Source organism: Cebus imitator, unplaced genomic scaffold, assembly GCF_001604975.1.
Source record: "Cebus imitator isolate Cc_AM_T3 unplaced genomic scaffold, Cebus_imitator-1.0 Scaffold66, whole genome shotgun sequence".
NCBI classification, from domain to species: Eukaryota; Metazoa; Chordata; class Mammalia; order Primates; family Cebidae; genus Cebus; species Cebus imitator.
The window spans coordinates 4549793-4566001 of NW_016107381.1; the positions used below are offsets into that span (position 1 = coordinate 4549793).

General features: G+C 40.8%; 1 long non-coding RNA gene across 1 annotated transcript in view; it reads left to right on the forward strand.

Moving 5' to 3' along the window:
- The window catches only part of LOC108305772, a 58770-nt gene that overhangs the window by 30841 nt on the left and 11720 nt on the right, over nt 1-16209 (forward strand). The window contains exon 3 of the long non-coding RNA XR_001825882.2: nt 11360-11435. This is a non-coding gene — a long non-coding RNA (uncharacterized LOC108305772). The remainder of the gene's footprint in view (nt 1-11359; nt 11436-16209) is intronic.

The following is a 16209-nucleotide window of genomic DNA, read 5'->3' on the forward strand; positions in this document are numbered from 1 at the left end:
GGAGAGATGGGAGGGTGGAGGGAGAGAGAAGTGGGGGATGGGAGGGTGGAGGGAGAGAGAAGTGGGCAGAAGTGGAGAGATGGGAGGGTGGAGGGAGAGAGAAGTAGGAGGATGGGAGGGTGGAGGGAGAGAGAAGTGGAGAGATGGTAGGGTGGAGGGAAAGGGAAGTGGAGAGATGGGAGAGTGGAGGGAGAGAGAAGTGGGCAGATGGGAAGGTGGAGGGAAAGGGAAGTGGAGAGATGGGAGGGTGGAGGGAGAGAGAAGTGGGGGGATGGAAGGGGTGGAAGGGGAGGTAAGTGGGGGAATGGGAGGGGTAGAGGGAGAGAGAAGTGGGAGATGGTAAAGAAGAGAAAAGGAAGTTGGGTTCACGTTTTCTCTCAATCCAGTGGGGAAGATGCTGATATCATTCCTATATCCTGGATGAGAAAACTGAAGCTCACATTTGTCACTTGCTGAAGGTCACATGACCAGAAATGCAAAGCCTGATCTGACTCATATTCTCCTAATTAGAAATGTTATGTGCTTTCTTTTACCCAGGCATTGCTACTCTTTCGGTTGTGCCAGGGATATCCATTATCGTGTTTGATTCTCACAGCAACCCCAGAAAATAAATGTTACTCTCAATTTCAAAATTAAGAAACTACTCCAAAGAGGTTAGGTCATTTTGCATGAGGCACCACAGTAAAAACAGAGAGCATTTAGCAAATAATCGAGAGCAAAGCTCTGCCTTTTTTGGTATTTCAGTGTTCCCCAAACACACTCTGGGGATTTGAGGTGAAGAAATGCCACAGTGTCCTAATCCCTTTTATAAAGGTGATCTTTACACAAAGTTTGATGTGAAGTGTCCTGAAAACACCTGGATCAACCCAGACAAACTTTCTCAACTAGAAGATCCGCTGCCCTCTGGAGTAGACATTTCTAACGTAATTGAAGAAACAGTGGAGGTAGAGCTTCCAGAATGTGGTTCACACTTGAGGCTAAGGAGGTTGGTCAGAGGCGAAGACCAAACGAAACCACAGCTCTAAGGGAGAAAGCCGCAGCCCTCCTGTTCCTGGAGGGATGTGCCTGCCCATCCGCAAACTCTGCAAATGAACTTCACAGGTGGGCTTTCCTTCTACACCTGCCTGATTTGTTCTCAGCAATCCCGCTGGAGTGTCCTGTCAATCCAGGCGAACTGACGAACATTGGTCTGTGCGTAACTTTTAAAATTGGTATAGTATCTGCAGTGCGTATAGTTTAAACTAACCACAAAGCTTCATATCTTCGTTTCAACTGTTCCATAGCAGAATAAAGCACTTGAAAAGAAATAAAGCTCCCTTTCCCATGTAGGTTATATGTTTCGATGCTGATATCTGTGCTTGATTTTTATCAGTGTTGTGCAGATTTTATGTCTCATATTCTAAATTCAAATCCCATATTGTCAAGTTTGTACACTTTATCCTAAAGCTTTGCGTTTGGCTGCACCTGAATAAACTGCTACAAGTAGAAGAAAGAATCTCATAGCCTGTATCTATCATTTAGATGCGTGGAAAAAGTAGGCTTTGCATACAATGAGTTTGGAGCCCAGTAGGAACAATGGAAAAAATGACATTAGTTGTGGTTGTAAAGTTTTTTGTTTGTTTGTTTGTTTTTTACCATCCTGTGAAAGGGTTCTGAAACTCAATAACAAAAAGCAGTTGGTGTTTTAAAATAGTTCTATTCTTAGAAGCCTGAACATTCTCTTCAAGGGCTTTTACATTTTATATTTTTATTTGAAAGGTAATACTTAAAAATTAATAGCAGCTTATTTTGGATAGCCAAGCAATGCAGCAAAGTTTCAGTGTGGGCTTTGTACTGATGTTTATTGATACTAATGGTAACAGTGTTTAACCTTTAATGTGCTGGCAATCATGTTTGGTTGCTATTAGGTCAGCATACCCTGATGTCAAAATGACAGCAATGCTCTCACATTTGTACCTATTATCTGTTAGGTTCATACCAGCTAAAGGCAAACTGGTATCTAGGTACAATGTACAAAGGAAGTTTCAACAATATTTAAATAGAGAAAAGTGCTAGACAATCACATGGCATAAAGTCATAAGGGGAGCTGAATTCAAGCTATTACTTGGGTTGACCATTGCACTAAAAATTAGATAACATGATTGCTCAATATATGAGGTCTCAGCAGCCAAAAAGAAAGAACGAAAATACAAAGACAATTGACAGCAATGTTTAAAAAATGATTTAAAAGATTGGACATAGAAGCTCATGCCTGTAATCCCAACATTCTGGAAGAGACCAACCTGGGCTATATAGGGAGACCCTGTCTCTACCCAAAAAAGAAAGAAAAAAAGGAAAAGTTAGGTAGGCATAGTGGCTCATGCCTTTAGTCTTAGCTCCTCAGGAAGCTAAGGTGGGAGATCACTTGAGCCCAGGCGATTGAGGCTGCAGTGAGCCATGGTTGTGCCACTCCAGTCTGGGCAACAGAGTGAGAAAAAAAAAAAAGGAGCTAGTCTTAGCTCCTCAGGAAGCTAAGGTGGGAGATCACTTGAGCCCAGGCGATTGAGGCTGCAGTGAGCCATGGTTGTGCCACTCCAGTCTGGGCAACAGAGTGAGACTCTGTCCCAAAAACAAAACAGTATAAAATTATAAACTTCATTAAGGCTTATTTGCTTCATTCTCATGTAATTATTAAATTTTATAAATCAATGAGCAGTGACCAAAAATGGCTTTCATTATGTTTTAGAATATCTTGTCTGTCATGCTAGTCTTTGCCATTTTTGCCCAAGTATCCATTTTACCTATAGGTAGAAATACCCTAATGTTTATTTGAGTATCTTCCCCTCCTTTATGCAGCCCATAGCAGATATTGGACAGCATATTAGAACATTTCCATAACTGCAGAAAGTTCTGTGGGATACCACTGATCTGGATCTCAACTGAGATTATATAATATTATTAATGTATTTTATAAACTTCAAAGCACTTCTTTAAAAACCCTTATTATTATTATTATTATTATTATTATTATTACTGCAACAGAGTCTTGCCCTGTCGCCCAAGCTGAAGTGCAGTGATGTGATCTGGGCTCACTGCAACCTCTGCCTCCTGGGTTCAAACCATTCTCCCACATCAGTCTCCTGAGTAGCTGGGATTACAGGTGCATGCCACCACACCCAGCTAATTTTTTGTATTTTTAATAGAAATGGGTTTCACCATGTTGGCCAGGCTGGTCTCAAACTTCTGACCTCAGGTGATCCACCCACCTTGACCTCCCGAAGTTCTGGGATTACAGGCAGGAGCCACCATGCCTGGCCTCCCTCATTATTATGATTATTAATCATTTTAAGTCACAGGAAGGGAGTAATTTTCTACAAATAACTGGAGAATGGCTATTTCCAATAAAAGCTTTTAACACTTTAATAAAATGAGCATTACTCAATTACTATTTAATCCCTCTCCCTCTTGAAGACTTGTTTAAAATAAAATTGCTTTCTCCTAGAACATTATACAATTTTTCAACTATAGTTATTTTGTGCCTTTCCTGATTGCCCAACTTAAATATAAAATACTATAAAGATACGTAATCAGGGAGTTTTGCTTCCAGGAGTTAAATCAGCTTGACTTTGAACTACCAAATAGATATGGAATTGTATAGATTTTAACTATTGAAGTCATAGTTTTCTATCATAGAGCTTTTGATTTGAGAACTATAACAACACAAATTCCCTGGTTACCTAAATTCATTTTCCAAACTCCATCCATACACAGGAACTGAATTCATTTGAATAGCATAGCAAGGAAGAATTGTATAAAGAATAAAGCATGTCTCCAAAAGTTTTGTCCTTAGAAATCTCTCCCAGAGGGCCAAGAAACAATACTGGCCAATGACATTCATTCCATGAGAAAATGGGTATTAGTGCTTTTTTTAAATCGGTTGTTTTTGTGCCTTTTAAACACATATTGAAGACAGAAAATCATGCAGTTCTGATGTGTGCAAGAAAGTCATTTATACCAATGACAATTTAAAATAGCATATTTAGAAATGCAATTAAAAATAAAGGCTGGGTGCGGTGGCTCACACCTATAATCCCAGTACTTTGGAATGCCGAGGCAGACAGTTCAAGACCAGCCTGGCCAACATGGGGAAACTCCGTCTCTGCTAAAAATACAAAATTATCCTGGCGTGGTGGCACACATCTGTAATCCCAGCTACTTGGGAGACTGACGCACAAGAATCACTAGAAGGTGGAGGTTGCAGTGACCTGAGACCACGTCATTGCAGTCCAGGCTGGGCGACAGAGTGAGACTCTGTCTCAAAACTTAATTAATTAATTAATTAAATTGAAAAAATAAAGACTATGGGCCTGGTGCAGTGACTTAACACCTGTAATCCCAGCACTTTGGGAGGCTGAAGCAGTTGGATCACTTGAGGCCAGGAGTTCGAGACTAGCCTGGGCAACATGGCAAAATCCTATCTCTAAAAAGTACAAAAATTAGCTGGGAGTCAGGTGCGGTGGCTCACACATATAATTCCAGCACTTTGGGAGGCTGAGGCGGAAGGATCATTTGAAGTCAGGAGTTCGAGACCCAGACTGGCCAACATGGTGAAACCTCATCTCTGTTTAAAATACAAAAATTATCCCGGCCTGATAGCGTATGCCTGTAGTCCCAGCTACTCGGGAGGCTGACACAGGAGAATTGCTTGAACCCAGGAGACAGAGGTTGCAGTTTACCGAAAACGCACCACTGCATTCCAGCCTGGGGGACAGAGCAAGACTCTTGTCTCAAAAAACGAACAACCAAAAAAAAAGAGAGAGAAACTATAGAGAAAAACATATATGGACATACAATATGTTGAAGATAATGCAGGTTTTGTACTAGACCACTGCAACGAAAGAAATATTGCAACAAAGTGAGTCGCGAGAATTTTTTGGTTTCCCAGTGCATATAAAAGTTATGTTTACACGATACTGTGATCTATTAAGTGTGTAATAGCATTATGTCTTACAAATGCACATACCTTAATCTAAAAAATATTTTATTGCCAAAAATGCTAATGATCATCCAAGCCTTCAGTGAATCATAACCTTTTTGCTGGTGGAGGGTCTTGCCTCGATGTTGATGGCTGCTGACTGATCAGGGTGGTGGGTGCTGAAGGTTGGGGTGGCTGTGGCCGTTTCTTAAAATAAGACAACAACAAAGTTTGCCTCATTGATTGACTCTTCCTTTCACAAAAGATTTTTCTGTAGCATGAGATGCTGTTTGATAGCATTTTACCCCAGTAGAACTTCTCTCAAAATTGGTCAGTCCTCTCAAACCTTCCCACTGCTTTATCAGCTAAGTTTATTTACTATTCTAAATCCTTTGTTGTTATTTCAACAACATTCACAGTATCTTCACCAGGAGTAGATTCTATCTTAAGAAACCACTATCAGCTGGGCACAGTGGCTCATGCCTGTAATCCCAACACCTTGGGAGGCCAAGACAGGAGGATTGCTTGAGATAGGAGCTTGAGACCAGCCTGAACAACAAAGCAAGACCCTTTCTCTATTTAAAAAAAATAAAAATTAAAAAAAAAAATTAAAGAAACCACCATCTTTGCTTATTCATAAGAAACAATTTCTTTCTTTCTTTCTTTTTTTCAGACAGAGTCTCATTCTATTGCCCAGGCTGGAGTGCAGTGTGTGGCACACTCTCAGCTCACTGCAACTTCCACCTCCCATCCTCCCACTTTAGCCTCCTGAGTAGCTGGGACTGCAGGTGCACACCACCAGCTCGGCTAATTTTTGTATTTTTTGTAGAGACAGAGTTGTCAAGGCTGGTCTTTAACTCCTGGGCTCAAGCAATCCACCCACCTTGGCCTCCCAAAGTGCTAGAATGACAGGTGTGAGCCACTGCACCTGGCCAATTTCTTATTCATTAAAGTTTTATTTAGAGATGGCAGCAGCTCAGTCACATCTTCAGGCTCCACTTCTAATGCTAGTTCTCCTGCTATTTCACCACACCTAGTTACTTTCTCCATTGAAGTCTTGATGCCCTCAAAGTCATTCATAGGAGTTGGAATCAACTTCTTCCAAACTCCTGTGAATATTGATATATACATATATGATCTCGGCCCACCTCCCAGGTTCATGTGATCCTCCTGCTATTGCAGGTGTGCACCACCATGCCTGACTAATTTTTTTTTTTTTCAAAAAAAATGAAATGTGACTTTATTTTTCTACAACTTAAAACTATTAAATTAGCTGAAATTCTATTCTGTGTCCTCACTTAGGTAGGTGAGTTTGTACTGATTCATGGGAAAGAAGCTCCTTTCTCAGGCTTATGTGGAAGAAGAGTGGCTGCAAAGCTGAAGAAGAGTTCTCCAGTCCTCAAGTTTCCAGGCTCCCAAGATCCACAAATGTAGGTGCAAATCTAGAGGAGACTTGGATTTTCCATCAATGGGCCCTGATGACACACCTGACTCCTGGATACAGGAGAATACAGACCAGCAACTGAGGACTGTATTCTATTCCAATTCTGTCCCTGAATTTGCCTTCTCTTCTCCCTTCCAGAGTTCCTTGGTTCAGGCACTCCTCACATTGTGTCTGTCCTATAACAATAGGTTATAGTCACAAACAACTATTTTTGTGATCCCAGAACAGAGCTCTTTTTTTTTTTTTTTAAGAAGAAAGAGAGAAAGAAAGAAAAAGAATAAAAAAAGAAAAAAGAAAAAAAAGAATGAAGGAGAGGAAGAAAGGGGAAGAGGAAGAGGGAGAGAGAACGGGGTGTTGCTTTATTGCCTGGGCTAGAATGCAGTCTAAAAATGGGTATGCCTGTAATTGTGTTTAATAATAGAGACATGAAAAAAACAAGATGAGGGAAGAAAATAACTAACAAGCAGCCAACCAATATTTCATATAAACCTGTAAATAGGTGTGATGTGGTACTGATAAGAGTGTATATTTTGTGTATTTAAAGTGGAGAGTTCTATAAATGTTAATTAAGTCTACTTGTTCCGGATCTGAGTTCAAGTCCTGGGTATCGTTGTTAACCTTCTGTCTCATTGATCTGTCTAATATTGATGTTGAAGTCTCCCACTATTATTGTGTGGGAATCTAAGTCTCTTTATAAGTCTTATATATCTGGGTATTGCTGTATTGGATGTGTATATATTTAGGATCTTTAGCCCTTCTTGTTACATTGATCCTTTTATCATTATGTAATATCCTTCTTTGCTTCTTTTGGTCTTTGTTGCTTTAAAGTCTATTTTATCAGCAAAAATTGCAACTCCTGCTTTCTATTTATTTATTATTTTTGCTCTCCATTTGGTTGGTAAATTTTTCTCCATCCCTTTGTTTTGAGTCTTTGTGTATCCTTGCATGTGAGATGGGTCTGGATGTAGCATACCAATGGGTCTTGGCTTTTTTTGCCTGTCTGTGTCTTTGGATTGGGGGGATTTAGTCGATTTAAATTTAGAATTAATAATAATATGTGTGAGTTTGATATCGCCATTTAATGTTAGCTGGCTGTTTTGCCCATTAGTTGATACAAGTTCTTAATTATGTTGATGTTCTTTATTTTTGGTATTTTTTAGAAAGGCTGATACTGGTTGTTTCTTTCTATTTGTAACGGTTCTTTCAGAAGCTCTTGTAAAGCAGGCCTGGTCGTGATGAAATCTGTGAGTGCTTGCTTGTTCACAAAAGATTTTATTTTTCCTTCGCTTATGAAGCTTAGTTTGGCTGCATGTAAAATTCTGGGATGAAATTTCTTTTCTTTAAGGATGTTGAATATTGGCCCTCACTCTCTTCTGGCTTGTAGGGTTTCTGCTGAGAGATCTGCTGTGAGTCTGATAGGCTTCCCTTTATGGGTAACCTGACCTTTCTCTCCGGCTGCCCTTCAGTATTTTCTCTTTCATTTCAACCCTGGTGAATCTGGTGATTATGTGCCTTGAGGTTGGTCTTCTTGAGGAATATCTTTGTGGTGTTCTCTGTATTACGTAGAGTTGAATATTGTCCTGCCTTGTTAGGTTGGGAAGGTTTTTCCTGAATAATATCCTGAAGTGTATTTTCCAGCTTGGATTGATTCTCTTCGTCACATTCAGGTACACCAATCAAACGTAGATTAGGTCTTTTCACATAGTCCCATATTTCTTGGAGACTTTGCTCATTTCTTTTTAATCTTTTTTTCTCTAAACTTGTCTTCACATTTTATTTCATTAAGTTGGTCTTCAACCTCTGATATCTTTTCTTCTGCTTGATCAATTCGGCTGTTAAAACTTGTGCATAGTTCGTGAAGTTTTCGTGTTGTGTTTTTCAGCTCCATCAATTGATTTATATTCCTCTCTAAATTGTGTATTATTGTTAACATTTCTTCAAACCTTTTTTCAAAGTTCTTAGTTTCTTTGCATTGGGTTAGAACAAGTTATTTTAATTCCCAGAAGTTTCTTATCATCCACCTTTCAAAGCCTGCTTCTGTTAATGGAACACAGTCTTTCTCCATCAGGCCTTGTTCCATTGCTGATGAGGAACTGTGATCCCCTGTAGAGGGAGAGGCGTTCTGATTTTCGGTATTCTCAGCCTTTTTAGGCTGGTTTCTTCCCTTCGTTATAGATTTATCCATCTGTGGTCTTTATAATTACCGTCTTTATAGTTGGGTTTCTGAATGGACGTCCAACTTGTTGATTCCCGGCGCTAAAATCTGAGCAACCCACTGGGCCTGCCAAAACAGCGGCGTTAAGATTGATGGTGCTTTTCTGACTCTGCACCAAGAACTGCCACACCAAGGCAGCGGCAAAATCGCCTCGCCGGCCACAAGAGTCGCTCTGGTGACCCGTGGGGCTCCTCCGCTGGAAATCACCTGGTGCGTGAGCAGCAAAAATTGATCTGAAAGTGTGGCGTCCTCTCGTTCTCTGAGCTTTCAGTGGGAGCTACAGTCCCGAGCTGCTAGTGATCCGCCTGACTAATTTTTGTATTTTTAGTAGAGATACGGCTTCACCATGTTGGCCAGGCTGATCTCTAATTCCTGACCTCAGGTGATCCACCCACCTTGGCCTCCCAAAATGCTGGGATTACAGGCATGAGCAATTGCACCCAGCCTATCATGAATGTTCTTAATGGCATCTAAAATCGTGAATTCTTTCCAGAAGGCTTTCAATTTTACTGCACCCAGATTCAGCAGAGGAATCAATATTCATGGCAATTATAGCCTTACAAAATGTATTTCTTAAATAATAAGACTTGAAATTTGAATTTCCTTCCTGATCCATGGGCTACAGAAGAGATGTGTTAACAGGCATAAAGACAACATCAATATCCTTGTGTATCTCCATCAGAGCTCTTGGGTGACTAGGTATATTGTCAATGAGCAGTAATATTTTGAAAGAAATACTTTTTTCTGAGCAGTAGATCTTAACAGAGGGCCTAAAATATTCAGTAAATCATGCTGTAAACACATGTTCTGTCCTCCAGGCTTGGCTGTTCCATTTATAGAGCACATGCTGAATAGATTTAGCATCATTCTTAAGGGCCCTAGGATTTGGGGAATGGCATTTGTGCTTGGCTGCACCAGCTTTGTCCCTGGGTCCATCCTCCTAATCGTAGCCTACAGTGCTGGTAGGCGTATCATTAGGACTAAGGTTTACCTAAGGGGTGACTACTTGAAAGCAAATGGTAAAACTTAGACATGCCCCAATGTCCATGAATGCATGTGAGGCCTTTCATGTTGTGAGACAATGGAGGAGGCAGCAGGGAGAAAAATAAGGGGTGGACTGTGGGTGGAGGTTGGAGGTGGAAGTTCAGCTCTCCCCACACTGCCAAATCCCAGGGGAAAACCAGAAACCTCAAAATTGTAAATTTTCACTTGGCCTTCCAGGTTATGATGAAGGCAAATTTGGCAATGCAGGAGAATGGTACCTATTTTACTGAATTGTTTATTATCTGTTTAGACAATGGATATGTGAGCATCCTTTTTTTTTTTTTCCTGGCCTCACAAATGTTAGTGGCAGGTCTACACAAGGAAGGCAAACCTTAAGTGAGATCAAGAGTCCTGTGGAGCCGGATCTGGACAGAATGAAATCTCAGCAGGAATGTGCAAAAATTCTGTCAAGGCTGTGCAATGTGTGGTTTAGCTGACATCTGGGTTACATTTAAATATTTGGAAAATATCAAAATCAGATAAGGCAAAGTATGATAACACTGTACTCCATAAAAAGATGGCCTCATCCCCAGAAAACTTACAGTCGAATTAAAGAAGACGTAAGCAAAGTCAAAACTACATTGGCAACAATTTATTTTATATTTTAAAGGATGAGCAGGACTAATTAATGCACAAGCAAATTACATAACACCAAAAACATCCAGAGTATTACATCTTATTTTAGTTTTCCAGCTAATAGAGAAATGGTAAAAAACAGAGAATTGCCAGATATTATCTCAGTGGTCTGTCCCTGAATTTTGAACCCAAAGGGTTAGATGAGTTGAGATTATGATACCAGTCACACCTCCGTGTACACAGAAAACCGTGGTGCCATATTTTCTTCACAAGGCCATAGGAAGTCCTGACCAGCCAAATTTAGATCATACTTGCTTTGAGTGCCCATCAGAATTTTTTTCTTATTGGCTAACTTTGGTGGCAATTAGAGACCAAGTTCGGCCAGGTGAATTGTGGGCAGCATGCAATATACAGAGCATTGGTACAGAAGCCAAACTCCCTGAATGTTAGTCTCAACTCTGAACTCTAACAAGCTTTGTGACCTTAGGAGGCCATGAAACCTCTCTGTGACTCATCTTTTTTATTTTATTTTTGAGACAAGATCTCACTTTGTTGCCCAGCCTGGAAGGCAATGGCACAATCATAGTTCACTGCAGCCTCAAACTCCTGGGCTTAAGCCATCCTCCCGCCTTAGCACCCCAATAGCTAAACTACAGCCCTGCACCCCCATACCTGGCTAATTTTTTTTATTTTTTGCAGAGATGGGGGGGCAGTCCCTCTATGCTGCCCAGGCTGATCTCGAATTCCTGGCCTCAATCAATCCTCTGGCCTTGGCCTCCCAAAAAGTTGGTGTTACAGGCATGAGCCACTGTGCCCAGCCCTTCATCTTTAAATGAACATGATTATTAAGCCTTATGCATAAACATTCTATGGAGTATATGAGTATGCTATTATTTTCTCTCTTTAAGTAAAGCTGCTAATGGCATTATTTTCTATCACCAAAAGAACTGACATTTATATCACAGATTAAAGGAGGACACAAAGTCAATTCTCATTTCTACTGGGGGTAATATTGAAATGAGTTCAGAAGGAATCTGTATCAGTTATAATTTATTGAGTTGGAATTAGAAACTTCATGGATAAGCAAGGTTTTTAGGTTCGCTTCTTCCTCTGTTTAATTCAACAGAAGAGGATGCTTGCCCTTCTCAGTTGCTTGTCTGAAGTCTAGGATCTTGTTTTAATTTCCCAAGGACCCCCATAAGGTAAGTATTATTATTCTCCTCTATTAACTATAAGTACCTGCTTCATGAAGTTGTGAATTTAAAATAAAACCATGTATAAAAAAGTACTCAGCAAGATCCCTGGTATATAATAAGCAATAAATGTTAGCTATTTTATATACATTCATATGTATATATTTATATCTGTATATTATGCGTATCTCCTTTTTACTATGCCTAATGTATTACATATGTTTTATTATCTGCACTAGTTGCTTTCAAATTGTGCTCCAAAGAAACAAAGGTTTTCATGTGATCTATAAACAATGAAATATTTGTCACTAATTATGAAAATTAATGAGGAGTATACTTAATGATTTTTAAAAATACATTTTATTCATTGCATGTTCTATGTCAGACTGCTAGAAACATGCATTTTGCTGCTAAACCTGGATTTTAAAACCACTGCTATATTTCAATCCATTAATTTTACTGATTATAAAACAAAAACACAGAGAGCTGAACTTTTTTACCTTTTGGCTTTGTTCAAACCTTAATATATCTGTTAGGACATATTCAATTGCAAATAATGGAAAATCCAAATTAACTGGTTTAAATAAGGAAGGCAAATTATCAATAACATAACTAACAGGCAGGTCCAAAAATATCATCTAACTCAAGGTTGGCTTTATTCCACAACTCAATGACATCATCACGGCCTGTCTCATCTGCTTTCCTCTGTGAGTTTCATCCTACACATGGCTTCCCTCGTGGATGCAACATGGCTGCAACTGTTCCAGGCTTTGAAACCATCCCAGGTCATTTACAAAGAGAGCATGTTTGAATGTCAGCATTCCAAGGAAGAATTCTAACATTTACCCTCATCGAATTAGTGTGAGTCTGAACCAATTACTGTTTCCTAAAGAACTGAATATGTCCTCCAGGGGACACCCTGGAAGTTGAGTTGGGTGTTGCTCAGCTTCCTCCAAAGCACACTGGCTTATGTGCTCAAACAAAAGCCTGGGTATGCTTAGAAAGGAGGAAGAGGGAATGATCACTTGGTAGACAACCAAGAAATGTGTCCTACGCTATGTGATTTTGGGTAAATTACTTCCCTTCTCTTACATATAAAACAAGTATTGGATTTGATGAGTGATTGCAAATGTGAATATGCAGCTGGGCTCGGTGGCTCACACCTGTAATCCCAGTACTTTGGGAGGCCTAGGAAGGTGGATCACCTGAGGTCAGGAGTTCGGGATCAGCCTGACCGACATGGTGAAACCCCCATCTTTACTAAAATACAAAAATTGGCTAGGCATGGTGGCGATCACCTGTAATCTCAGGTACTTGGGAGGCTGAGGCAGGAGAAATTGCTTGAACATGGGAGGCAGAGGTTGCAGTGACCTGAGATAGTGCCACTGCACTCCAGCCTGAGCAATAAAGTGAGGCTCGATCTCAAAAAGAAAAAAAAAAGAAGTTGGTAAATATAATTTCCTAAATTTAAGCTCTTTAATTTCAGCAGAACTTTTGAAGCATTATCTCTAAATAATGATTTGTAATTAAACATGCCCCAGAGGCACACGCAAGTAGAAGAATATACAATTTGTCACATAGAATATGAGTCAGCAAGAAAGCTAAAAAAACAGGGATCAGTACCAACTTGCCCAGTTGCTCAGCCTTCCACAGTGGCATGGGGCCATCTCTGAATTTAGCTTCCCTGTAAATAGCTACCTAATTCCAGAACCTCACATAAAGGAAGTTGGCACATTATTTGTTGGGCAACAGTGGCATAGTGAGGGTAAAAGGCCCAGGCACAATGTAAAATATCTGTGCCTTCAATATTTCAATGCTACTGCTTGAAATGCTAGATTTTGCAGCATCTAGTGCCTTGTGGACCTTCATAAATCAGATCCCTATGTGTCTCAGTGTGACCCACCTTCTTTGTTCTCTGATTGTCAGTGTCTGGTAGAAATGATACCCTCAAAGAACTATTATTGAAGAACAAAATTCTACTGTCATCCAATTATAAGTTCACAACTTCTTCTCCTTTGTTTAAAAAACAGGATCTGGTTCTGTTGCCTAGGCTGGAGTGCAGTGGCACGATCTCACTCACCACAAACTCTGTCTTCAGGACTCAAGCGATTCTCATGCCTCACCCTCCTGAGTAGCTGGGACTACAGGCATGAGCCATCATGCCCAGCTAATTTTTGTATTTTTAGTAGATGTGGGGTTTCACCATGTTGGTCAGGCTGGTCTCGACCTCCTGACCTTAGGTGATCTGCCTGCCTCGACATCTCAAAGTTCTGGGATTACAGTCATGAGCCACTATGCTCAGCCGCATTCACCAACTTCAATATTCTTGTATTTTAGAATTTGGTGTTTAGGGGGCAAGAGGATAGTCATGGTGGATGGGAGGCAAGACTAGAGGCAGAGCAGTATCCGGAGGCTTGCACTGTGAATTTTAGCTCCAGATTGACTACAAGAACAAACCAGCAATCCCTAGAGGACCCACAGACCCTCTGAAAGAAGCAGACTGCTCCTGAAGGACCCAGGAGACACCCCAAATATTGTGAGCACCCCAACTGTGGAAGTGGGAAAGGGAGAGCCTCCTCTCCCAAACACACACCCCTACTGGAGAAACTGAAGGTCTGTTTGCAGGAGAGGTTTCCAACTTACCTGGAGCTGAGTCAATTTAGAGAGCCAAGCAAAATACAGGGGTAGAGTAAGTAGCAGAAAGGCCCTGGGAGCTCACTGCGTCCCCAAGCAGGCCATTTCTGACTGGCACCATTGGGATGCATCGGCAGGGCAGCCAGAGGAGTGGGGTTGTGGGGGTAAAACTACACAGGGAGAAGGAAATCTCTAGGTGAACTGTGCAACAATTTGAGTGGGGCAAGGAGCCTCCTGGCCAGAACTTGAGGGAGGGTGCAAATCCGGTGTGCAGACTCCAGGCGGGGGAATAACCAACCCCTTTCCTTTCACAACTGAGAGGTGGGTAGCCTGAGGCAAGTTTTCAAGCCCATCTCGCCCTCTGCCTGGAAACAGATTTGGATCTGTTATGGGGTGGGCACAATGGAGTGAGACTAGGCCTTCAATTTGCATGGGAGTCAGGCGAGGCCTATGACTGCTGGCTTTCCCCCAACCTGCATGACTCAGCAGAGGCAGCCATAATCTTCCTAGGTATACAACTCCAGTGACATGGGAATCTCACCCCCATCTGCCACAGCAGCCACAGTAAGACCTGCCAAGGAGAATCTGAGCTCAGACAAGCCTAGCCCTGCCCTCAACTGATGGTCCTCACCTACCCATCCTGGTAGCAGAAGACAAAGGGCATATAATCTTCGAAGCTCTAAGGCCCCACCCACCACAGTCCTTCTCCATACTACCACAGCTGATGCTCTCTGGAAAGCACCACCTCTGAGTAGGAGGCACAAAATAGAGCATTAAACTACCAAAGCTAAGAAGCCCATTGTACCACCCCGCCACCTCCACCAGAACATGCGCTGGCATCCACAGCTGAGAGACTTGTAGACAGTTCACATCACAGAACTCTATGCAGACAACCCCCAGTACCAGCCCAGAGTCAGGTAGATTTGCTGGGTTTCTAGACCCAGAAGAGAAATAATAATCACTACAGTTCAGCTCATAGGAAGCCACATCCATAGGAAAAGTGGGAGAGTACTACATCAAGGGAACACCCCATGGGACAAAAGAATCTAAATAACAGCCTTCAGCCCAAAACCTTCCCTCTAACAGAACCTGTGCAATTGAGAAGGAACCAGAAAACCAACCCTGGTAATATGACAAAACAAGGCTCTTTAACACCCCCCAAAATCACACTAATTCACCAGAACTGGATCCAAACCAAGAAGAAATCCCTGATATACCTGAAAAAGAATTCAGGAGGTTAGTATTAAGCTAATCCAGGAGGCACTAGAGAAAGGCAAAGCTCAGTGCAAGGAAATCAAAAAAACAATACAAGAAGTGATGAGAGAAATATTCAAGGAAATAAATATCTAATGAAAAAAACAATCAAAAATTCAGGAAATATTGGACACACTTATAGAAATGCAAAATGCTCTGGAACCTCTCAGCAATAGAACTGAACAAGCAGAAGAAAGAAATTCAGAGCTCAAAGACAAGGTCCAACAAAGACAAAGAAAAAAAGAGTAAGAAAATATGAACAAAGCCTCCAAGAGGTCTGAGATTATGTTAAATGACCAAACCTAAGAATAATTGGTGTTCCTGAAGAAGACAATTCTAAAAGCGTGGAACACATATTTGGGGGCAATAATCAAGGAAAATTTCCCCAGCCTTGCTAGAGACCTAGACATCCAAATACAAAAAATATGAAGAACACCTGGGAAATTTATCACAAAAAGATTATAACCTAGGCGCATTATCATCAGATTATCCAAAGTGAAGACAAAGGAAATAATCTTAAGAGCTGTGAGACAGAAGCACCAGGTAAACTATAAAGAAAACCCTATCAAATTAACAGCAGATTTCTCAGCAGAAACCTTACAAGCTAGAAGGGATTTGGGGTCCTATCTTCAGCCTCCTCAAACAAAACAATTATCAGTCAAGAATTTTGTATCCAGCAAAACTAAGTATCATATATGAAGGAAAGATACAGTCTTTTTCAGACAAACACGTTAAGAGAATTTGCCACTAAGAACTGCTAAAATGAAGCTGTAAATCTTGAAACAAATCCTGGAAACACATCAAAACAGAACCTCTTTAAAGCATAAACCACACAGGACATATAAAACAAAAATATAAGTTAAAAGCAAAAACAACAACAACAAAAAACAAAGCA